Source organism: Symsagittifera roscoffensis, chromosome 4, assembly GCF_963678635.1.
Source record: "Symsagittifera roscoffensis chromosome 4, txSymRosc1.1, whole genome shotgun sequence".
NCBI lineage: Eukaryota > Metazoa > Xenacoelomorpha > Acoela > Convolutidae > Symsagittifera > Symsagittifera roscoffensis.
The window spans coordinates 40917670-40943495 of record NC_087065.1 but is presented as its reverse complement, the minus strand read 5'-3'; the positions used below and the strand labels follow the sequence as shown (position 1 = coordinate 40943495).

Sequence of the window (25826 nt, the reverse complement as noted above, 5' to 3'; positions counted from 1 at the left end):
TTCAAATTTTATACAAAATTTTTACTTCCCAAATGCACCAATTTGGATAAAAGTACTATGCAATGACTGTATAGTATGTCAACTAAATAAACCTTACCCAAATCAAAAACAAATAGCACAAAAACAAGATTTTAAAGGACAAAGTTTGTACTTTAATCATCGTATCTCATTTGATACTAAAGGACCAATTTCACCCTCATCAGAAGGAAACTCGTACATTATGGTAATTGTTGACGCATTTACACATTATGTAGCACTTAACCCAGTACCACATTGTAATGCTTATTACGCATATACAACACTTTATGAACACTGGATAGCAAAATTTGGACTACCAGAAATTTTAGTCACAGACAATGGTACAGAATTCATAAATAATGAAATAATAACACTATGTCATTTATACAACATTAAACACAAACCACGTACATCTCATGCACCTTGGACAAACGGCTTAGTCGAAGGTATGAACCGTTCACTACAAGAATATCTTAGATGTATCATCAACGGAAATGATACAAAATATACCGAATGGTCAGCAGATGTAAAATTATTTCCCTTAGCATATAATTCACAAATCACGACAACTTTAGGAATGTCACCATACGAAATGGTTTTTAACCAAAAGCCACGCAAACCAATAATGTTTACAGCAAATTCTCATAAAAACGCACAAGGTTATTGTCAACCAAATAAAGACTCAATTTGTTATAACCTCCCATTACATACGCACGATGAAGATCATTTTCATCACCCACAAATTCTTAAACTAGCCTCCGGTACACACACCGAATGGATTTTAAATAGAGATAAGAAACACAATGAAATTTACCAAAAAATAACGAAAAAGTTATTACAAAGACAAAACATAAATGAACAAATCAATTCACGTTTTACACCAGCTTCCGATTTAAAAATTGGAACATTTGTTTTAATACCTAATTTTAATACTCAAAAAGGAATTTCTAAAAAATTACAACCCCTCCGAAAAGGACCCTACCAAATAATTGCAAAACCCACTGATGTCACATATAAAATTACCGACTCAAACAAAAAAGAAATCGTTCAACATCGAAACAACCTATTACCTTATTACCCAAAAGAATACGCACTCCGCGAATTAACTCAATTATATTCTTTCACAGGATTAAAAATCATTCAAAATGAACCACATCTGAAAAACACAGAACAAAATGATAACCCCACCGAAAATCAAAACACAAAACCAACCGCCACCAAAAACAATACGCAAAACCATAAAGAACCTCCAAAACCAAGAAAAAATAGAAAAATGACAGAACAAATAATACCCCAAGAAGAAGTAGACAAATCAGAACATAGAAAAACAACAAGACTCCGAAATCAACCACGTAAAAACTACAAAATGTTCATCCCTCAATCTAAAATATTAAAGAAAGTAGAATTTAAAAAGTAATTTTAAGATTTTATACTTCACAATCTTGAAACCTCCGTAACATTTTTCATTTCATTTTTTCAAAATAACATGCTCACAAGTACGCAATAATTCTAGTTCAAAATAGACCAATAGGATTCATCCAATCCGCCACTTTCTCTAACTCAAACTAAGATCAATTAGACGAATAATCTAGAACTCCAGGCACATCTCTAACTATAACTTTACAACCTCCAGGTCAAAAATAAGCAAACCACTCCAACTTGACAGTTAAAATAAATATCACCATAATACCGTACCCCTCCCTTATCTAATAACCCAAAGATCAACAATATTTCCCCAACTCAGACCACGAATACCCCCAAAACAAATTTGATAACTTAGCCTAAAGTAACAAAATGAAGATTTTAATTAGCCTAAAGTATAAAAATCTCACCATACCCCGGATCATTTGACAAACAAAAATAAAGAAAAAGACGACCTCCCAGTCACCATGAAAATTGCCCCCAACAATTTTTTACAAAACTCAACCCACTTGTCAAAAAACTAATAAATAATTCGACCACACTAGAAAATCGCCTCAAACAGCAAAAAATATTCGACCAAGAGATCATTTCTTAAATGCTTTTCTCTCAAACAGTTGCCCAAATACTTATAAATTTTAAACATTTTTTTTCAATACTTGAAGCCTTTATAATATTTCTTTTTGATATACTTGAATCTTTTCTAATAATCTTAATCATTTTTTGTAACATTTTTTTAATTTTCTACACTATACTCGAACTATTCCTCCAACTTTCCAAAACCCTTGAATATATCCACAGGTACGATTTTCACAACTTGTCTAAATGATACGAACAATTTTCAGTAGAACTGATATTTTTTTATTGTTTGTAATTTTCATAACATTTTTATCATCCCTCATTTTGACCATATGTAAATGTATAAAGAAAGCAATCATCACATTTGCCCTAGCAACAATTTTTCTAATTATTTTTTTGGAAGAATATTATAATAAACATAAACCTTCCCACTAAAGTAACAATTCAAAAATCCATCAAAAATTGCTACCCAACAGTCACAGAATCAGTCTTCACCGACAACATCCCAAGATAATCCAACACCACCTTCAACTACTCAAAATCCTCAAACATCTACACGAATTTCTTTTCAAGACAATCCATACACTTTTGAAGAACGGCACGCTCGTTTATCTGAACCACTAGAACCAGTTCAACGACAAGCATCTCTAAGTGAACCAACATATAATCTTTACCCAACACTACCACAAGAACTAAGCAGAATACGAAACCTTAGTCAAAACCAAAACACAACAGAAATAAATAGACAAATTATACATCCTCGACGAAATAGAAATTTTCAAACTCCCCGAGTTCATTTTAATATACCTCAATCCCCATCACAAACCACTCCAGAAAACACCACTGGCATCACACCAGAAACTCCTACACTTTTTTCACAACGAAGCACTTCAAGTCTACCCTCAGACTACTTAGGTTCAACACCAACATCTGAACAAATACGTGAAAATCCTTTTAACCCCCCAAACCAAACATCACGATTTCCATATTGGACTACACATTCATTTACACAAGGTGAACCAAATTTAGTCAATGACCCCATAGATATTTCTACGGATACAACAACATCCTCATCACTACCAGAAACATTATCACTACCATCAACACCATCAATAAGCCAATTTTCACCACTACCCTTTAACTTAAATTTTCCAAATAATCTCGACGCCAGATATCGAGAACAATCATCAATAAATATTCCTTTAAGATTAGATTGGAATACATTCACAGCACCTCCACCATTATTTGGACAACATCAAGAAAGTAACCGCCTTCATAACTGGGCACTTAACAGATTACAATATCGCCAAGATATTCACAACGATATCCGTGATCACAATATTCAAATACTCCAACAAAACAGTTTACAATTAAAGTTTGAAATCACAGTTAAGTTAAATAACATTACCCAACATCCCTACCCATTAAATCCACCTAACATAACAGCTCAATCACTACCACCACCGTTTATAACTACTGAAGTAATATATAAATACGACAGATATACCAAAAACACAATTGGCTACATTACATTTTATAACCCATACTCAGGATTATCATACACATGTATATTCTAAAATTATTAATTTTTCTCCAACTCCTTTTTCTAGTAACCTCAAATCAAAACATAAACCCTTCCCCTCGTACAGGACCACAAGATTTATTAGTAACACATTACGATTGCGAAGAAAATGAACAAAAAACACTACACAAATATGCAATAAATCAAGTATCACAATGTGAAACAGAACCACAAGCTATAGAAACCACAGATATAATAGCAACATTCTATTCAAAAGCCCGAGCAACAACAGTTACAGGTTATAAATTCACAGCGACATTTTCCGAAAAGAAAGTACATTGTTCACAAGTCTCGAACGGAAACAAAAACCGACTTGACCATGAATCATTCTATCAAAGTAATATAGAACGCCTTTTACATCTCAATCCCGACGATTGTAAAAATGAATTACTTAGACTAAACATCACACAGAATAAAAACTCCCAAAGAAAATTAGTTAATTTTCAAGTTTTTTCAGACTCTGTACACCAATCACAACTTGAAAGACACCAAGGACATATAAAACTAGACGAAAAATACCCGTATAACGGCGCACACGGACGATTAACCTATGACCTACATGATAAACATTGGATACCACACATTGGTATAAATAACCCATCAAACTGCAAAGCAGACACGAAAAATAAAGGATACCAAGAAATAATGTTTTTCGATTGGAAAATACAACTCGAAAAAATACAACTCACACGAGATTTATCTGATAATACAATGATCTATCAAGGAATCCGACTACCTTGTAAAAATGATCAAGGATATTGCGACCCTACAACAAGAACACAAGCAACAATTGTTTGGTTCCCCGAAGATACATGTACAACATTTCAAGTAGCAAAAATACACGCTCGTATGATAAAATTTCACGAAAAATATTTCATACAATCAATTCCTTATGAACAAGTCCATCCATCACGCAAACTAAGTTCCGATTTTAGAAACATAGACAATATAGAAAATAAATTGACACGTTTTCAAATATATCAAGAAACAGAACTTGCATGTAAATACAGGAATCCACTTCACAGAACACAATACTCTGAAATATTAGTTGAATACGAAAAAGGATTCGACATGACCACTGGAAAAGTAAAAATCGACCCATATGCCACAGGTCATCCTCTAAACGAAGGAACATCCTATATACCAGTTAATTTTGAAAAAAGCAACGGACAACCTGGTGGACATCTAAAACCTTATGACACCAGAAGCACACGCTTACAAGAATTGTCACTAATGAATACTACATATTTCGGTAATATCCATTATGATATTCATTTAGATATGAAACTAGACTATACAATTAGCCGCATTTTTCAAGAAATGTCACTCTCCGAATTAGAAACACTACACCAACTATGCGAATTAGAACGGACACAAATATTACAATCACTTGCACTAGCAGTATTAAAAATACCCTATGCAGGATACTTATTATCAGGAAATAGATCAAATTTTTTAGACTACGAAGGAAACATCTTATGGTTTTATACTTGTACTAAAAAAGTATCACCACTATACGTTTTTGAAGATAAACGATGTTATAAAAGAATCCCTATCTTTTATAAGAATAAAGTACATTTCGTGGATACACTTTCACGAAGAACCTATTTCTGGGATACCGCAGTCCCATGTGGATCAGAAAATAGCCACAACGTAGTACAACTAAACCCTGATGAAAATAAATATTACCTTCTCACTCCATATCCCACATTAATGCAATCACTCAAAAAATTTTCACCAGAAAGCATTCGCGCTATCGCTCGAAACCCAAATATAGACTTACAATCAATAGGAATATACTCAAAATCAGATATTCAACATCACATTAGAACACAACAATTCCAAGAATTATTAACACATATGGACACTATACAAAAACAATCAATAGACCAAAACTTACGCAAACTTGCAGAAACCGCAGGATTTGCCGATATCTACACGCAAGACTATAGCGGATATTTTAAAGACATTAAAGATTATATATATCTAAACGGTGAAAAATACCGTCCCCAAGATATATCACCAATCAACATTTTTAGCTTTGTTACACTCAAAAATGAGATCCTCGATTTTCTAGGATGGCCCTACTACATCTTAGAAAAATTGACTATTTTATACGCAATGTTTAACTTTATTGGATTTCTTTTCTCACTCTTAAAAGGAATCTACAATACATGTGCTATACACACACAAGTAAACAGACAAGCAAGCGTAGCACGCATACTCTTTGCAGGATTTTTTGGAATTTTTTCCACATCTATAAACAAAATTCTTTTAGACGCACAAATAAAAGAATATAACACAAAAATAACAACACGACAAAATACATACGACGAAGAACATAACAATGTCGACACACAGCCAACGGCACCACAACTACCACCCCTACCAAATAATCATCCACTATCCCTAGTCCCACCAAATTTTCGAAATTTAGCAATCACACATAATCCAAATTTTCGACTCAATACATCGCAAAGTCCCGTCCAACATATAATGACACATCAATCACAAGATGATAATACTTATGAACAAATTATTGAACAGCCCCATACCACCGCTTTTCAATCTCAAAATAATAATTTTTTTAGCCCACGATGAGCCGCCAACTTGGATCACTACACCGATCAAATTCCCATCCAACCAATCTTACCTCTTCAATCCCAATCATACCACTTTTTGCTTTTCCGCCACCCGATTTTCCATCTAGCAATGTAACATCAGGCATGAATTCCGACACTAACTCACATATTTCAGTTTTATACTCCATCTCACAGCTAAATAACCTTAATATTGAAACCCCCGATGAATTTGCCGACTCAGAACCATCCCCATCCAATAATTTTCATAACCCTTCTAATTTTTCTCAACCTCCTTTTCAACCCATATTGTCAAATAACCCTGACCCAATCACTCCGACACCCTCTTATGCTTCCCAAGTTACCCCAACCTACTCCTCATACCATTCTGACCAATCATCTCATTCTCCAGACACCACCCGAATCTCCCCAGAACTAGATAATTTTATTACCCTCCAACAACAACCCTACCACCTTAACACCCCGACCATAAACCAAATCTCCTCCACTACAAATTCATCCAATCCCCCTACACCCTCTTCAAATTATACTGAATCATTAACACCATCATCCACATCCACTATATCTTCACTAAACACTAATAGAGCTTACCGCACTTTTAAAAGAAAATTCCCCAACCATCCTTTCCCAGCAAAACCAGGAACAGCCCGTGAATACATCAACCACCCCCAGCATACTAACACTAAAGAATTTTTAGCTATCACTTTACCCTCATTTCCACAATACACCTTAAACACCCCTCACGACGCTAACGAAACACGCAACTTTGTAGATGAATACGTTTTAATGCCCACTCTCTCTTGGACCTCATACTATCATTTCACTAACCCTCTTTGCTTACCTTTATCCAGCACTTCCATCGATATAGACCGAAACAAAGACATGCTATATCGACTAACTACACCACTAACCGCTAGACAGTTTACTTACGTTGGATATAAAAAATCACTAAAAATACACACTGCACCTAGAGCTAATGAATATACGCTAGAATACTACGATCACAACATCATCAGAGCTAACCAAGATTAATTCTTAGATGACGATCGCTTCGCTAATCCACAAATCACCGAGAAATTTTTCATCAAGACACCATATGTATTTACACTAAACATCTTCGACCGAAAGTTTGATCACATTATTTCAGAAGCACTAACAAACACACAGGCATACGAAAGTTTTAAAGAACGCTTCCAAATCTTTTCACTAACCTTTCATTTCCTTGCACCACACGAAAGAGATTTACACTGCTCACACGATATTATGTTGCGCACTAAACAAACACATACATACAGTTACTATCGTTTCATCCAAAATCACTTTGACCTCCACACACCCTCTAGACAACCACACCATCGTTTCCAATTCATCAATTCAAAATACACTTCACCGTATTTCCTAAATTTCACATATTGTATTAAAGACACTAACCTCCATGGTATTCTTCGTAATTATGACCCCATAACCCAAATGTACATTTTCTGCCCCATCACCAAAACCTTCAACGCCGAAGAATCCCGACCCTTCCTTATCCCGCACGAGTTTGTACAACCTATAGAAATCCCAATTTTAGAATTCATCCACAACACTAAATTTAACCACAAATTATATAACTTAGTCCAAAACACACCTTATGAGTTTGCAGTAGGCACTGAAGAACTAACCACTATTAAGGCACTTCAATTGCTTTGGCCACTGCTTCAAACTAAAAATATCATCCGCATCTTAGCTAAACTACTAACAACTTCAGAACTAATTCACGATATCTTCCCCCACGGTTTTTTCCCCGACGACTAACAGGTAAGTATGAATTAAATGAATATAACTAACTAATTGAAATATTAAAAAACTCACCATTCTTTATTCATGTTTTTATTAAATTTTTAGCTTTCATCCGACAATCACCTACAAAAACCACAAAAGAAACAATAAAAATCACAATCTTCATCAAACAATTTTAAAATTCTATTAATCTCCTACACTTATAAATTTCTAAATTTAATATCAATGCAATAAATTCATCTATAATATTTTCCCCCAAAGCAGTAAATCTAATTATGATGAAAATTTGTATCTTAAAATTCCCCCATAACTAGCAGTAAATTTCCAAATCCTATGCAGTAAATTAATAAAATGCAATTGCAGTACTAACCTTTTGATATTTTCATTCATTCGCACAGAAATTCTATCCACACTCGCACAGCTCGCCCACGAAGAATTGTTTAAAATAATGAATTTCAGTTTCAAGTTTTCACACTCAACAACTCTAACATATAATAACATGTTTCAAACTTTCCTTTAACCCGGTTGGAAAGGAATCATATACTAAACAAAACTAACCAACGCAGCTTACTAAATACCACAAATCATAGAATAACAGCATGACTAAGAAAAGGAAACCAACGGTACCCAAACCGGATTAACCCAGTTTAAAACTGGATAAATTATTCTTTTGAAGACTATTACAAAGTCTTAGAAAGAAATAATAAAACACAAAAAAGTCGAAAGACAAACCCATACCACAAACAATTTGATTTTTGAAAAAAGGACACAACCAACGAAACATAAGAAAAACCACAACAAACCCAACATAAAACGTTGTCACATAACAGGACCCCTCACAAAAACCGCATGAAATCATACTCCCACACCTGGCCTAACCCACCAGGAAGGACGTCCTGAGCATGCTCTATAGCCGGCCTAACCCACCGCGCTACATCCACGCTTTGTGACCACACCTTTATTTTTAATAAGAGCTACTCAAGGGTGAGTAACTCTTCAAAATAACCGAACTAAAACAAAAAGCTTTTGTGAAAACAACTAACTAAAATCATTATTAAAAAATATTAAACTAATAAGAGTTTTATAAAATGTAAAATCACATGATGCAATATATAGATCAGAATACAACACCAAGGACGAACATCAAAAGACAAGACGACCTCACTACACTCGAGAGAGAATGACCAACTACAATCGATATGCCGCTCACAATCACAACTCAAAGGATTTAGAGTACGACTTGACCTCGCAGAAAAGGACTTCATTGAACTAGACCAATGACCACCTCGATGACTCAAGTATACGTACAGATCCGAGTAACCAGGCATCCCCTCCACGCACAATCTCCACGCCATTCCCAAGCTAGATCAGACACAAAAGAAGTTCTCCCCGAAGAACAGAAAAACCTGACATAGCCAACCATTCTGAAATCAGAATTGGTTTTGTTGCAGAGACTCAGTCGTTGTCACAAGAAGAACACAACGTCTTATGTCTCTAACTCCAGTTTCCTGGAACTTCCTAAACAAAAAGGAAACAAAGAAATATGATGTTCGCCAAATACCAACGTCCATCATCCATCCTTGAATTACAGAAGAACTGTTCTAAAAAACTCTGTAAAACCCGGATGGGTGGAACCTGATCTAAACTACATTTTATGATTGGATAAATTAAATGTTTTACCAATGTAAAGTATTTAATATTAACCAATCATGATCCATCTAACTAACAACCCACTTATTTGTAAGTGCTGAAGTTACTTGTAATTTCAGCACCAGAGAGATTTGAATTTAACTTAGAAATTAGTTGGACTCTCCCGAGCACTTCAGCAGCCGCAATAAACCAGTATACCCTAGATCTATTGAGCCTAGCAGAGACTAGTTAAACAACCTGAGACTAGATAGTATAAGAGTAAGATTAGGATCGGTATTAGACTAAGAAGTTGCACGAATCTATCCGGCCGAAAATAAGATAGCGTGACGAGCAGACGGTGTACCCTATCCGAAATTACTCTATGAGTTATACACCCCGGTCATAACTCATAACAGAACCTGCAAAACGCAAAATTTTTCCACGAAAAACATTTTTTTGTCAAAACTAAAATAAATCTCCCATTTTAGCTGTTTTTTTTACAAACCAGGACTGTAGTGATTTTATGAGAATGAGGATTTTTCAATAGATTTCACTTTTTTGACGCAGAAAGCCTTCTTCTCAATTGATTGTTGCGCGTTGCAACTTTCTGCTGGATATATTTTTTGAGCAGGTTGTTTTGCTCATTTTCCAAGTTAAAATAAAAACTAATCAAAACAAAATTTAGGAAAAATTAGATTGTGCTCGACTTTTTTGCTCTGTTTTGACTTGCTCGACCAAAACTGGGTATATTTCGACTCTGTCCTCGACTTAAATTGCTTCTCGACCGCGAAACTTCAGTAGCAAAATTGCACTTGCTCGACTCTCAAAGTCGAAACAAAAGTCGAGAACTTCGAACCGGGTTACACCTGAGTAAAGTGCGGCTTTGCTGCTGCAGTAATACTTTGTTAATTTAGTGTCATTACTCGAATTTTTTATGCTATAATTCATGTTGAATTCCACAAGTTTAATTTCTTCTTAATAGATTTGAACAACCCCGAGAGTAATGGTTAAGGAAGACTTGATGAAAATTATACATTCCCTCTGAAATATTATTGATAAATCCGGATATTTAAGTATAAAAATGAATTGTTTTATGACTGTCCTATCACACAAAATTAACGACTTATCTGTCAAAATGTTTTGCTTTTTCATTCATCTGTCATTTCTTCATCAAATCCTACTATTAACAAGGTATCCAAAACATATTTTTTCAGTAAAGGTAATAATGAATTTCAAAAAAAGTTATTTTGAAGAAAAGTATCTCTATGCGCCCATCAAAGTTCAATTTGCGATCTAAGCGTATCATTGTGAATTTAAAATTTGATAATTGTATTATACAAAGCTTGGGTACCTGAAATGATTGAACTTAGCCGAGTTTGTTTTGTCAGCACTAAGGTTTTGTATTTTCAATTCGCCAAACGCATAAGTCAATCAGTTTTATTTTCTTTTTGTTTTTCAACGCTGTACTTTAAGAGTAAAGAATAATATACAGATGATTACATTTCTGTTATCGGTATTATCCATGTAAATGATGAGGAGCAGGGGACCAAAGATAGTGCCCTGGGGAAATCCACGCTCAATGGTTTCATTTTTTGATATGAACGGCTCTGAAAGTTTGAGATGATTTTTTTTGCTTAGATAAGAATAAACAACAAAAATCACTATCCTTCTTTTCTCGTAAAATTTGAATCAGGTTTCGCATCAATACAGAACGTTCAATTGTCCAAAAACAAGTCTTAGTTTACTGAACTGTATTTAAGATGTCCTAAAAATTTCAAGATAACTCGATTAGTGCTTCAAGATACCTCGATTTAATTTAAATTTTAAGTGACAGATTTATGCGAAAAAAACATCATAAAAAGAATCTAGTTTTGGCAAATCAACCAAATTCACAGCTTTTATTGCAAATCAGATTAGTTCAAAAACGAAAAACACAAAATCAAAGTAGCACAAGAAAATTTGGAGGTAAGATTGTAATATAGCAAGTCAGTCGCGTATTGGCGGACGGGCGTGTCACTCGTTCCACCTAGCTTTTGTTTCGATCACTAACCAATAAACGATTTAAATAAACACAAATACTTAATTGCTAATTTTGTATTTCCAATGGAGGGAGGTTGGAAAGATCCATCAAACTCTGCAACTGTTTTAACAGTTAATCCTGATTTACTTTTTGTTTCTTAGGAGTTTCATAAGGTGTAGAGGGCACCCTTTTTTTAGTATCGTCAATTGTACAAAGCCAAGATCGTTTCGGTCATTTATCGTTTTTTATCACTACAGAGACCATGCAGTTTCTTGTGAGTGGTAAAAGTAAGAAAAACTCGTTTTGATGCAGCTTTTTTTGAACGCAACCCCATCTTTAAGCAGTTTTTCTATCAAAAACATCAGTTGATGGTTTTCAAGGTCTTTGAAAACTTGCGAATATCACTTTGCACCATACAGAATATATATTTCTTTGAACTGCCCGAAATTTGCAAATACAATTTGATATTAACCTTCAATTTTCTTGGTTAGGTCAAAAAAAGTTTCGTTCCTGCTCCGGTTAATTTTGTTTCAGGTACTACCAGAGAAAAATTTTAGAAACAAATCTGTTAATTCTAATTGTTCAAATTTTTATAAAAAGTTTAAACAACCATTCGAAATTTTTTTTGCAGAGATAAGAAATAAGTCTGACTGAAAAATCATGCTAATGAACAAAAGATGCCAAGAGTGTTTATTAATGAAAACAAGGATAGCCCATTACTGTGCGGTTACAGAAAATTGACAAGAAAAACGAAAAAAGAATTGTTTTCAGCAATGTTTGCTGAATTAGAACTTTTTTTCTTCTTCTCCTGTTTTACAGCCAAAATTAGTTTTTTATAGCCTTCCAAGATAAATCAATTGCAGCTGACACATTCTCCTCATGGATATATGAATAGCTTCTTTAAGCGGAATATTAGCGTAAAAACTCATTACATCTAGGGAAACTTTATTGTCATCAGACTCCAGTTTTGTTCTCGTCAAGATTTCCCTGGCCACTGGAGAGTTTGTTTTTATGTTTACCTCCCTCATTTTTATTAAACTAATTTGCCTAACTTTTTCTAGATGCTCATACGAACTACCAGCTGTAAAAGGACGGGCGTAGTGGTATGCCTTGTTTTTTTAAACTCTTCGTTCCTGATCCATACAGTTTAGGCGACTGCGCCCCCGTGGATCTTAACCTATTATACAGAGTCTCGCTGATCTCGTCTTTTTTTTCTTGGCAAGTAATTCTGTGTGATATTTTTTTTCATTTTTTTATGACCCCGCTGTCTGCTAGATTTTTTTGCTCACTAATTTGTTCTGACTGCAAAAAAAAACAATTTGGCTTTTTCTCTTATTTTTCTTTTCTCAAAACACAAAATTCTATCCTCCTATCAAACGGCACAACAACAAAAAAAACAATTTCCTTCAAATTTCTTCTGGTCTTTTAAACTCTTTGATCAGTTTAAGGCTCGATTACTGTTCCGAAAGACTAGGAAAATGCTCGACGGTTTTGTTAGAGAAACGTCCATTCCCGCTGTCTTCTCGGGTAGGGATCCCAATTTGAGGTTGTTTGCCTCTTTTGAAGCAAGATTTGAGCGGTTTAAGCAGTTTTTTAGACGATTGCGCTCAAAATCTTGCTTCAAAATGAGCGGTTTGAGCGGTTTTTAAGCGATTTATAAAAAAAAACGCTCAAAAACCGCTCAAGATTTGAGCGGTTTGAGCGTTTTTTTTAAACAATTACGCTCAAACTCTGGCTTCTAAATGATCGATTTGAGCGGTTTTTGAACAGTTTATCTAAAAAAAAACAGCTCAAAAACGCGCAAGGTTTAAACGGTTTTTGAGCGGTTTATCTAAAAAAAAAAACGCTCAAAAACAGCGCAAGATTTGAGCGGTTTTTTAACATAAACCGTTCAAAAACCGCTCAAACCGCTCATTTTGAAGCAAAATTTTGAGCGTAATTGTCTAAAAAAAGCCGCTCAAATCTTGCTTCAAATTAGGGGAAAAATCTCGACTCGGGGACCAGTTTATTGGCTAAATTGTCAGATCAAAAGGAGACCGCTGCCGAAGGGCTCAAAGCACGGGCGAATTCGCCAGACCAAAAGGAGGCCGCTGTCAGAAGATTCAAGGCATGGCGAACTCGCTAGACCAAAAAGAGTTCGATACCAGAGCCAGAAGCTAGAAGTACCAGATCATGACGAAAAAAACTAGGACTGAGAAGCAAAAATCAACATCATTCCAATGCAGTTCCAGGAAACAACTCTTTTAAGGATGTTTGATATTTTTTTCGGATAGTCATGTAATTCCTTTCTTCTTTTGTTTCACATTTGTAGCCTATTCCAGTAACATTCGCCCAGAAATTACACAGCGACGGAAGATAGAAAAAGTCCTTCATTACAACTGGCTCACGTCAGTTACCTTAACTCTATGAGTTTTTCACCGTCTAGAACTAGCCAGTTGATTTTAATCTGTTTAAGTCTTAACCACTGTGTTACAGCTTCCCGGCTATCAGTCGAAGGAATGTTGTTTAGTTTTTACATTTGCAAAAAACCACCTAGTTGGGTCTCGGTTTCCAAGACAACAACATTACAACTAGAAAAAAGCTAAGAAACATAAATTTTGGGTTCTTCAGTGACTGACCCTCCTTTCTGCTTTTCTCCAGTGGCCAGGGTAATTCTCTTAGCGGTTGATGATAGAGTTTTGTATACAACTCCGTTCGTCCAAGATACTAACTTAGCTCCATCAAGTCGCTTACCGTCGTCTCGCAGTATCCTAACTATTTCCAGTTCTGATGGTACACCAGCAGACTTGATAATACCTTTAATTATGTTAGTAGTAGTAGTAGTAGTAGTAGTAGTAGTAGAAGTAGCAGTAGTAGTAGTAGTAGTACTAGTGGTAGTAGTAGTAGCTGTAGTAGTAGTAGTCGTAGTAGTATAGGCTTTAGGACAACTGTCCAAGGGTTTTCACCCCTCAGTTTTCATCTGGCATAAAACTTAATCTTTTTAGGGTGATGCAGGTTTCACAAGCGCATAGCATTCACTATGTGCGTGAGCTTACTTCGTTGAACTTTTCCCGGAAGAACGTTTGACATAATTTTGTGATGGTAATTTTGTCGCTTACTCCATATTTTTGTACACACCTCTGTACTACGTTCAGTAGTTTGGGCGCTCAGATCCAACAAGTTTTGTCGCTTTTTCTTAAGCGGGGTCGATACAATCTGAACTCAGTTTGTTGTCAAGTTGAACCCCCATGACTGGTTTTTGCAGGTATATCATCAGATGTGCAGCTTCCCTGTAGCACTGAAATACAGTACAGTACATCATGCAGTTCCATGTACATGGATAGCGGCAGAATTTTCGATTGGAGAAGTCTCTCTTTGTAGTCGGTGCAGCCGTTGCATATTCATTAACTCGCTTTTTTCTGAACTTTTTCGATTTTCTTAAAATCAGTTTTTCAGGGGTGCCATACCTGTGAAGCATATAGTAGTACAGGTACAACATATCTTTCATAATCATCGAGATTTGATTCCATGGTTGCATTATTGGATATGTTTCTCTCAACCTTTGGGAGCTCGCCTGCTGCAGTTCTTGATCCATGAAAGGTTGCAAGACACCCCAGGTCCTTTTGAATACTTACACTTTTTATCTGACTGTTGTTATCGTCGTTGTTCCTACGATCATGGCAACTGGCAGGTCGTTTACGTAAACGAGAAAAAGAAGAGGTCCAAGGATTGGTTCCTTGCGGTACGCCACTTGTGTATGAGGGATATAATGATTGACAGCATCCAATTTTCTTTCTTTGATCTCGGTCTGTGAGGTAACTGAATAGGAATTGTAACAATTTCCCACCTACACCAAGACTTTTTATTTTTCGACTAGTTAACGGTGGCAGACTTGGTCCAAGGCCTTACAGAAATTCTCAGTTAAATCCAATTTTATTTTCATCAAGTGAGAGATTGATGGACAGATCCAGGGTAGCAGTTTCGATCGGTGAGCCGTAATTGAGGTTACATTTTTTCGACTAGTTTTTGAAGCCCTGAGTACCATTGTTTCACCAATTCGTCCACATTGCTTCAACAGTACTGATTGAAAGGCCGCTCGGATATGCCTTAAATAAAAGCTTTCCAGTCAGCTTTTTGAGGGCATTTTTTTCTTTGTGGATGGTTTTGAGGTTTTGAATTTGAAAGTGGAAAATTGTTCTGTAGGCGTGATGGTCGGTAAAGCTTCTTCACATGGATCGAGTATGCAGTTTCAATTTTGTTATCGGTGCATGAGTATTCCACGAGTTCTGGTTCCTGAGTCAGGAAAATATCCTGATTTTTACTTTTTCGGCTTTGCAGTACCTGACGGAACCCCCCCATTTAATCGAGCCTCTCCGTAATGAGAGACTCGTAGTCAACCTTTGACACGAGATTTTCAGAGCTCGTTTCTTGTAGGTTTATGTCACCAGTTAGTATAATATTGCAACAGTTTCGGGAAAACTTTAATTTGTTCAGAGTTTGCAAATGACAATGAATTCTTGTGTGCTCAATCTATAGGACTATTCTTAATGGGGTTTTAAAGGCGGCATACGAGTATTGAATGGCCTTCATTGTAGACCTGCACAATGACGAACTCCTTTTTGAATTCACAATGGATTCTTTTGTGTATCGTCCTTCAAATTGCAATGAAGACACCACCATGACAATGAGTCGTTCACGCGATCACTTCTGTAAATATTGTATTCAGGTAAAAATTGAGCGTCGTCTGGGTTTTTTTGGATAAACCATGTTTCGCTGATGCACAGTATGTCATACTAGTTATTGGCTATTGCATTCGCAAATTTCATTTGCCTATTTAGTTCGAGGATGCTCCTAACGTTGATTTTCAAGAGTGTTGCTTTTTTCTTTGTTATCGTAAGTAGTCAATTGTTATTCGCCTCAGTCGCTGTCTCGACTGACTTGCAACCACTGTCGATTTTTCTTTGAAGCTTTAGAAGCTAAATCGAGCTTAAATTGTCGTTCTGGAAGAGATGGCGGGAGCCCCAATTTAAAAGCGATATTCTTCGTTATTTTTCGTCTAGTTCTTCATTGAGGTACACTCGTATCGTGTATGATAATAGTTTATGAGCAGAGAGCAAGAAGAGACGACGATGTTGTTCATTGGCCAGCTTGACAACTAAGTTTCTTGTTTTTGGTTTGTCGAAAACGCTAATTTGTTTCTCGTCCTCAATGATGCAATCAATTTCTAAAAACATGGTGATCTTCCGCACCTCTTCTCTTTTGTTTTCGAGAATTTCGCGGGCGTTCTCAACTCTGCGTTCAGGTCTTCCTCGAAGTCTGATTCCATCAGTGCTAGTTTTTTCGGGCGTTTTCGGGTTTGCGGGATTTTCTGTCTATTTTTCAGCATAACTCGTTGTCTGTTTTTTGACTTCTGATTGAACAATTTCAAGTTGGTATTTGATTTTTTCAATGCTTTCAAGTCTTTTCTTTATTTCGTCTGTGTTGTGTTTTATTTTGTTTTCGTTTTTGTTGCTGTTTTTTGCTGGTCGTTTGGTTTTTAATGACTCTGTCTGGTTGATTTGTATGAACGCAGTGTTTAGAGAGGAGAAGCACGTTTTGGTTGATCTCCTGGATTCCAGAAACTGCTCGTTCCGACATCCCAGTGCAAACAGTAGTTAAGTGCATTGCGTCTCCACATGAGAAGTAGAGAGCTTTTAGGTGTATCTATGTTCTTGTCGCAAGTTCTACACTTTTTGAGGGAAGTAAAGGAAGGCATATCCAATCAATTCAGCATTTCCAAAGTGTTACACCTCCGGATTCACTGGAATATGAGAGAAAAGTTTTTGTGTCAGTTTCCCGATTCTGAGGGTTAACACCTCCGGATTCACTGAAATTTCAGCAAAGGATAACTGTTTGGTTCCGCAGTTCCAAAATTACACACCTCCGGATTCTCTGGGAAACAAAAAGGTGAGGGGGGGGGGGGGTGAAGGGAGGTTAAATTTTGATTGCGACTGGGATTAAATTTTTCAACAATTCCTCTTAAGCTTCGCAATTCCGAGGTTCTCCACCTCCATTTTCATCGGAGTTGATAAGAAATTGAAGCTTGAAACTTGCATTTACTTCAGGTGCTCTTTGATTACCTTCTCCCTGTTTGCTTCTCTTCTCTTCCTCCTGTCTTTCTGTCTCTTAATCTTTGTTGGCCTTCTTGTTTTGTGTTCGTTTCTTGCGAATGAGATTTCGCAAGTTGAAGCTAGTTTTTAGCACTCTGGTTACTAATTTTAGTTCAATCGCGGTTTGGGGGTGAGCTTTCGTGATCTCGAACAAAATGTTCTTTTTGCCTTTTCCTTTCTCAGAGTAGGTTTCTCCGAGCTTCAGGAACAAGTATTTTGCTTTTCCTGAATTCGATCGAGAGATCTGGTGTCGCTTGTCTTCGTGTGTAGACAAAAGCCTTAACACCTGATTCCGAATGAAGCTATTTTAGGATGTTGATAAGTTTGGGAATGCTGAGGGTTCGGTATTTATTCTGGATTGCACAGTAGTTGCTAGAGTGGGCGGTGATACTGTTGTTAATTATGGGGTGTCAGATGACAATATCCTTGCGGCTTTGAATTATACCTCAAGAATAGTCCGCGGATAGGATGAGACTGTTTTGGGGGTGAAGATGAGCCTCCTTCAGTACAAGAGAAGTGTGATTGAAGGAACTGTTCATCGGGTTTTCCGCAGTACATCAATATGGTTAGATTATGATAAAGCAATGGAAATCAACAGTAAACAGTGGTTGGATAAACTGTATTTATCCAATGACATTAAGGCTATTGTTCCAGAATCAAAAAATTCTGGCTAGAACAAAAATTATTGAAATAACTTACATGTTATCATGAAATTAGCGACAAAACAAAATTGTAAAAACAAAAAGGATGAAAACTCAGAAATTTAGGACTGAATGAATAAAATTTTTACATTATAGTTGCATAATTTCAGTTATATTTGTGACGGTGTGATTGGTTGAATTTTTTAAGTTTTGAAATAATGATGTGTATGACACTTTTTATGATCTTTGATCATTTTGTACAGATAGCTTAGATTTTAAAACCTGAAGATGCACAAATATTTTGATCTAAAATTTTGAATCGTTACGGCGTTGAGCCAATTCCCAATTACAGTCTCTCCTACAAGAAGAACTAATTTCTTTTTTTTAGAGGCAAAATCTTTTTGATGGAAATTTTTTTTTATTTTGCCATGTTAGAATTGAAATGGTCTACATTGTAGCGGCTAGCCTCACCAACCACAGCCTGGAACACTTTATCAACCCGGAAAAATAACAATTTCTTCCCAAAACATTGGCTATTCCGGGACTTTCTTTAAACCCCTAACCACGAACCCACAGAAGAACGTCGCAAGGCTACTCTGCAGGGCACTTTCTAGCGGTGTTGTGGCGTGATATCATCAATAATTCTATCAACAGCCATCGCACAAACAATTAGAGAGCGTGCGCTGCAGAGGAATTGATCGAAATCCTGAAGACAGTGACAAATCTCAGCGCAATTGTGTACTGTCAGAGAAACGGTACACCAGATATCAGTAACCAACTGATCAGCTCGGGTATTCTTGTCATTCCTATTACAAAGTGTCTCATTTCAAAGAGGAAGAGAAGAACGGAGCTGGTCAACGAATACCAGGCACTGCACTAGGACGTCCAGCTGAGCCAAAATCTTTGCGTATTGTGTTCGAACACCAAGACAACCTGCCTGCTGTTTTTTCCGAGCTTCGTTCAAACATGAAAAATAGATCGCAAACGAGAAGGAGGGAGGAAAAAATAAAACTGGTGAACAGAGGAAATTGTTGGACGGAATGAGGAGGAGTCAACGGAGAGGGTGAGTTAGAGTTGTGTAATTTGTGTTGCTTCGTGTCACATAAGGTTTATTCCTCGTAGATTGCAAAACAATGAGCACAGTTGTACATCCACCTCCATTCTTGATTTGGACTTTAAAAAACAAACTCATGTGGAAATTGTTCCGTGGTTATGCGTCCATGTATGTTAAATTTATCAATTGTCACCAACGTATTAATTTTTTGAGAGTTTGTCTAGAGAAAGACAATATAGCTCATTTTTGAGGTTCAGGGTACCGGTATTTGAACCAAGTGGTACACAGATTTCAGACAAAACTTCTTAGATCAGAGATAAACAAGGCAAGGGGAGCTGAGAAAAACTGAAGTCAAACACGAAAGGGCGAGAGGTGCAGTACAGAGGGGTGTAGATGAGAAATTTTGGCATTCGGTAAGGAAATACTTAAGTCTCAGGGGACAAAGACAAACACTTAAAAAAGAGAGACCCACAAAAAGAAGCTAATGAAACTATCAGAAAGGCAAGATCGACCTCAAGAGAAGCAAGGTGAGGGTTCGGTAAAAGCTCTTGATGATGTTGAACTACCAGAGTGGGTACAACAAGTGTTGGCATTAGGGCCGAAACATCCTGTCAGGGATAAACTTAATGAGACACCATTTCTCGCCCATATTGATATCTTTCTCTTGGATCTCAAAAATAGTAAAGTCTCTGGGGAGGCCCTTTGTGAGATCGAAGCTGTGGCAAAAAATTATGCTAAGAGGGTGAAAAAAAGACCATCTGACAAGGGTGTTGAGAAGGCCTGAAAGTACCTGAAGAGTATTGGATTAGTTGCGGTACCCTATCACAGGGGCGTGGGTTTTTGTGTAATGAGGAAGGAAAAAAGACGAAATAAGTGAGAATCTCTACACAAGGATGAGGTCTACTGAGGGGCTGCCCGCCAGGCTTTATGGGTTAGCGAAGGTGCATAAAAGGAATACCCTCATAAGTCCTCTCGTTGCCTGGTAGCTCTTATTAAAACTTGAACAAAGTTCCTGCAAATTTTTTGAGAAAATTAAGGGCAAAAACATCGAAACCAACTCACTAGATGCGAGAGAAATCTTGGAGAGCATTAGTCTTCAGCCCAATGACAATTTGATATCTCTAGTTGTGATAAGTTTGTATACAAATGTTCCACTCAAAGAAGCAATAGATATAGCTCTGAGAAAACTATGAGAGTGCAGTGAAACATAAAACGTTCAGAAAGATAGTTTGGCAATGGGGGCATCTCTGGCCATTATTTTAGCAAATATTTGGCTGAAGCAAAACAAACCTGCACTATCGAGAGATATTCCCGAAAATTTTTGCCCGAAAAAGATCTTAACGGAATATTTCCCGATTGCAGTAAGAAGGTCGCATACAGGTCAAAAGGTGTGGAATGTGAATGCTGTTTGAACTGGTATCGCGTAAAATGCGGTGATACATCAGATGATGAGTATCGAAATGAAAAAGAACCATCTAGTACTGTAGAAAACACATCGCGATAAGGAAGAAAAATAAGTCAGTGCAGCAAGCTAAGTTATTTTTCCGTTACGTTGATGTATAGTGAGAACAGTGACGGGTGCTCCTGAAAAGGTGCTACGGGCAGCAAACATACTACATCAAATTTTACAGTTCGCAAAAGAGACACCAAACACAAATGAGAAAAAGGCATTTTTGGATTTACATTTTAGTATTGACAAAAACAGGAACACTGTGAGTGGTATCAGAAACCAAGAGATACAGGTACCATACTAAGTTTTAGAAGTTGCGCTCCTTCAGTACAAGAGAAGTATGATTGAAGGAACTGTACACCGGGTTTTCCGCAGCACGTCAACATGGGAAGAATATGATGAAGCGATGGAAATCAATCGTTAGCAGTCTTTGGATAACCAATATCCGGAAAGTTGGTTGTCGCGGGTTTTGTCGCAAGCCCTTGAAAAGATCATCATTTAGGACAAACACAAGAAGCACATTAAGAAAAAGAAGCCTTATGATTAAAGCAGTGATTCACCACCCATCTTGATGGTTCAATATAGGGGTAATCACAGTAAGACATTGATGGAAAAAATGTGCGCGATATCACCTATGAGCAGATATCATTCACGACCAGGAAAATTAAAACTTGTATGCAATTTTACGATCCTCCTTTTCCAGTGAACTGAAATCAATAGCAGTATACAGACTTGAATATTTTGGGTGCAAATCAACTTATGTTGGTCCGATGGTCCGACATCTCACCACAAGGATTGAGGAACACCGAAAAGAGGATATCCCTGTTGGACAGCATATAAGGCAGTGTGGCAGTGATATTGGTAAGTTGGAGTTTAATTGAAACATAATCGACCAGGCGTCCAGGAGCATCAAGTTACTTACATTAGAGGCGCTGCACATTACAAAAGCGAGATAGGCAATTAATACGCACGATGAGTTTACTAGTAGGAAGCTGACACTAAGGCTTAAGAGACACCAAAAATGCCAATATTGTGCTATATTGGAAAAAAAACCTGTCGATGCACATAGTTGCGAAAACGTTTGAAGTTTACTTCTTTGCAAAAACTTCTTCAATTTTACTTGTTAATTTGTGATAAACCAAAAAGCGAAGAGCTTAAAATTTCAACTGTTTTCCCATTAAAGGGCCAGTATAAAAATTTTTATAATGAGAAGGAACTTAACAAAGAATTACTAGCCATGAACAAAAGAGACGAGATAAGTGATCAGTTATATTCTAAGACGAGGTCAACAGGGGGGCAATCCGCCCGTTTGTACGGTTTAGCTGAGGTACACAAGGCTGGGACACCCCTACGACTAGTACTACCACTTCCATGCAGCTCGCATAACAAAGACAATCTTAACAAAATGCTTGCAAAGTTTTTGACAACATCGATGGAGCCAAGATAGAAACCAATACTGAAGAGGCCAGAGAAACAATTGAAAACATTGCTCTAGATCCGGATGAACCCATAAAATCTCTTGATGTGAAAAGTTTGTACACCAACGTTCACCTGAACGAGGCAATTGAAATTACTTTAGAGAAGCTGTACAGCCAACAGTCTCCTCCTGAAACTCAAAGAGCAACCATGAAATGGCTTTTGATTATGGCGGTCAGCAAAGTATATTTCAAGTGTAATGATTCATGGTGTGTACAAGTTGATGGTTTAGCACTGGGCGCGTCCCTCGCTGTAATTCCAGCAAACATATGGCTGAAAGAGTAAGAGTTTGCTCAAGACAAGAAATACCAGTGGGAACGGAGATGCAGCAAATTAAGGACAAAAATGGCTTGTGCCCATGTTGCAGCAGGAAAGTGACATATGGATCAAAAGGGGTTGAATGCGAGACTTGCCGAAAATGGTATCATCTAAAATGCGGAAAAACATCCGATGATGTATACGCATCAATAACCGAGATAGTCTGGTACTGTGAAAGCTGCTGCCGAGCTAAGAACAAGGAGAAGGATACTCCCCAGGTGAAATTGTTCCTCAGGTATGTGGATGACATTGTTAGAACAGTCAGAGGGGAGCCAAATTGTCTTCTCGAAGCTGTTAATTCTCTTCATCCAAATCTGCAGTTCACTCTAGAGAAAACTAATTCGGAGGAAAATTTGCCGTTCCTGGATTTGAACATAAATGTATCACAGGGTTGGGGTGTAACTTGCAGTCGGTATCAAAAACCAACAGATACAGGGACTGTACTGAACTATAGAAGCTGCGCCCCAACTCAGTATACGCTTAGTGTTATCCAAGCCACTGTACACAGGGTTCATAGGATAGGGAGCAAGCCCCTGGATAGTGAGAGGTGTTTGTCACCTCAATCACCAAAAGATGTGAAGCCCCCAATGCTGATGGTGCAATATAGAGGCAACGAGATCCAATTTTTTGCTAACAGGTTACGAAAAATAACTAACATTCAAGTGGTTTTCACCATAAGAAAACTAGAATCATGTTTACCATCACTGGAGTCAGCCTTTTCTAATGACCTCAAGTCAAGAGTGGTTTACAAACTGTCATGTAATGCATGCACTTCCACCTATGTCGGACAAACTGTTCGACATTTGACCACTAGAATTGAGGAACCAAAGAAAGCAGACCCACCGGTAGGCCTACCCATTCAGCAAAGCCAACTTGAGGGAAATAGCGCAGACCTTAGTTGATAAATTATAGCTTGGTCAAACAACCGAACAAAATTGTTGACACTAGAGTCAATACATATCAGGAAAGAGAAACCGGGCTTGAACACGCGCGATGAGTTTAGGAACAGGGAGATAACACTGAAAATTTAGTCCCAAAATATTTTTGATTTTATGTTTAAAATGTATATGTCTAAATCAAAATTATGATTCAGAAATTTCCAGACAAACTAATCTAAAACTGTTTAAAAGTTTTCAATTTTAATAGTAATTTAGAGGTCAACTGTGATTGGCCAATTTTTTAACACGATGTTTTAGAACCAAATTGTATGTGAACTTGCTGAACCGAGGAAAGAACCTCCGACGGTTACTAGAAGACAGTCCACTGAAGGAGAAAAAAGTGGTTTTTTGGCACTACGTGGTGAACAACACCATAAGCAGCCACAGAACAAATAACTATTGCCCAGCCGGTGTCGAGGAACTGACAAACTATTTGAAGTCGAAGAAGCAGCAGATATTGGCGGTTGTGTATTGCAGAAGGGAAGGAACGCCCGACTTGTTTAGTCAGCTTCTCGGCACAGGAGTGATTATTATGCCAGCTACAGAACGACTACTCTCCAAGAGCAAGCAAGACGACCCGGAGCAGCTCAAGGAATATTGAAAGCTGCACCAGAGTGCTGAGTTGGAACTGAAATCTCTGCGATTGGTAGTGGCACACAAAAAAATCTGTCAGAGCTGATTGGCAATATCAGGGGCAAACGACAGAGACCATCACAGACAAGAAGGAAGGCGAAAGCAAGACGTGAGCGGAAGCTGAAGGCAGAGGAAGTGTCTGCTGGTCAAAAAAAGGGGTAAGAAGAGTGTGATTTGTTTGCTTGCCTTGTGAGTTTCATTACTCGTGGCCTGAAAAAGAATGACCACAGTACTTTTGCCTGCTGTTTGGCTCAGACAAATTTTAAAAAGAAAACTAACTTGGAAAAATGTGTTGGAATATTTAAAACTCTTTAAAAAAATTCAAGTATCTGTACATAGACTGAAGTTTCCTAAAAAAAAACTGTCTGAAAAACGATCTACTACCGGACTTTTTGAAGTTTAGGGTCCCCGAGAACGGGGTTTTTTCGGACCATGCGGTGCATAATTTTCAATTACAACTACTAAGGACTGAAACCTCTAGGAAAAATGAGGATAGGAAAAGGTATGAGGAGATGCTAACGAAAGCAAGATCACTGGTGCAAAAAGAAATTGACGAACAGTGGTGGGCATCCATTTAACGCTTCGTGAGGCATCAAGTTGAGGCAAGCTTAAAGACAACATCAGAAAACCATTGAAAAAAATTAGAAAAACTGTGCGAGAGACAAAATAAACCTCTTGGGGGAGAAATGAGATAACAATGATAACATTGAACTGCCTGAATGGGTATCTGAAGTGCTATCAATGGGCCCGACATTTCCTAATTAAAAAATCAAAAACCATTTGGTGAAACGTTATGTGAAATAGAAGCCGCGGCAAAGGCGTTTGCAAAAAACGTAAGGCAAACCCCACGAGACAAAACGGTTGAAAAAAACGAGGAAATACCTCAAAGATATTGAATTGCTGGCTGTGCCTTTTGATAAGGGGGTTGGTTTTTGCATAATGAGGAATTAAACGTATGAATCAAAGCTGGAATCTTTGTTGCAATCTGCTCAGTTTGTAAAAAAAAGATGCGACCACTGATGAGATTATAATGAGAAGGAACTTAACAAAGAATTACTAGCCATGAACAAAAGAGACGAGAAAAGTGATCAGTTATATTCTAAGATGAGGTCAACAGGGGGGCAACCCTCCCGTTTTTACGGTTTAGCCTAGGTACACAAAACTGAGACACCCCTAAGACCAGTACTATCACTTCCAGGCAGCTCGCATAACAAAGAGAATCTTATCAAAATGCTTGCAAAGTTTTTGATTACATAGATGGAGCCAAAATAGAAACCAATACTAAAGAGGCCAGAGAAACAATTGAAAACATTGCTCTAGATCCGGATGAAACCATAATATCTCATGATGTGAAAAAATTGTACACCAACGTTCCCCTGAAGGAGGCAATTGAAATTGCTTTACAGAGGCTGTACAGCCAAGAGTCTCCTGAAATTCAAAGAGCAACCATGAAAAGGCTTTTGATTATGGCGGTCAGCAAAGTATATTTCAAATGTAATGATTCATGGTATGTACAAGTTGATGGTTTAGCAATGGGCGCGTCCCTTGCTGTAATTCTG

The 25826-nt window shown here is 37.2% G+C and overlaps 1 protein-coding gene across 1 annotated transcript in view; it reads left to right on the top strand.

Annotated features, from left to right (window-relative positions):
• LOC134844682 (RNA polymerase-associated protein CTR9 homolog) overlaps positions 1–25826 on the top strand; it is an 86602-nt gene that overhangs the window by 26908 nt on the left and 33868 nt on the right. The window lies entirely within an intron of this gene.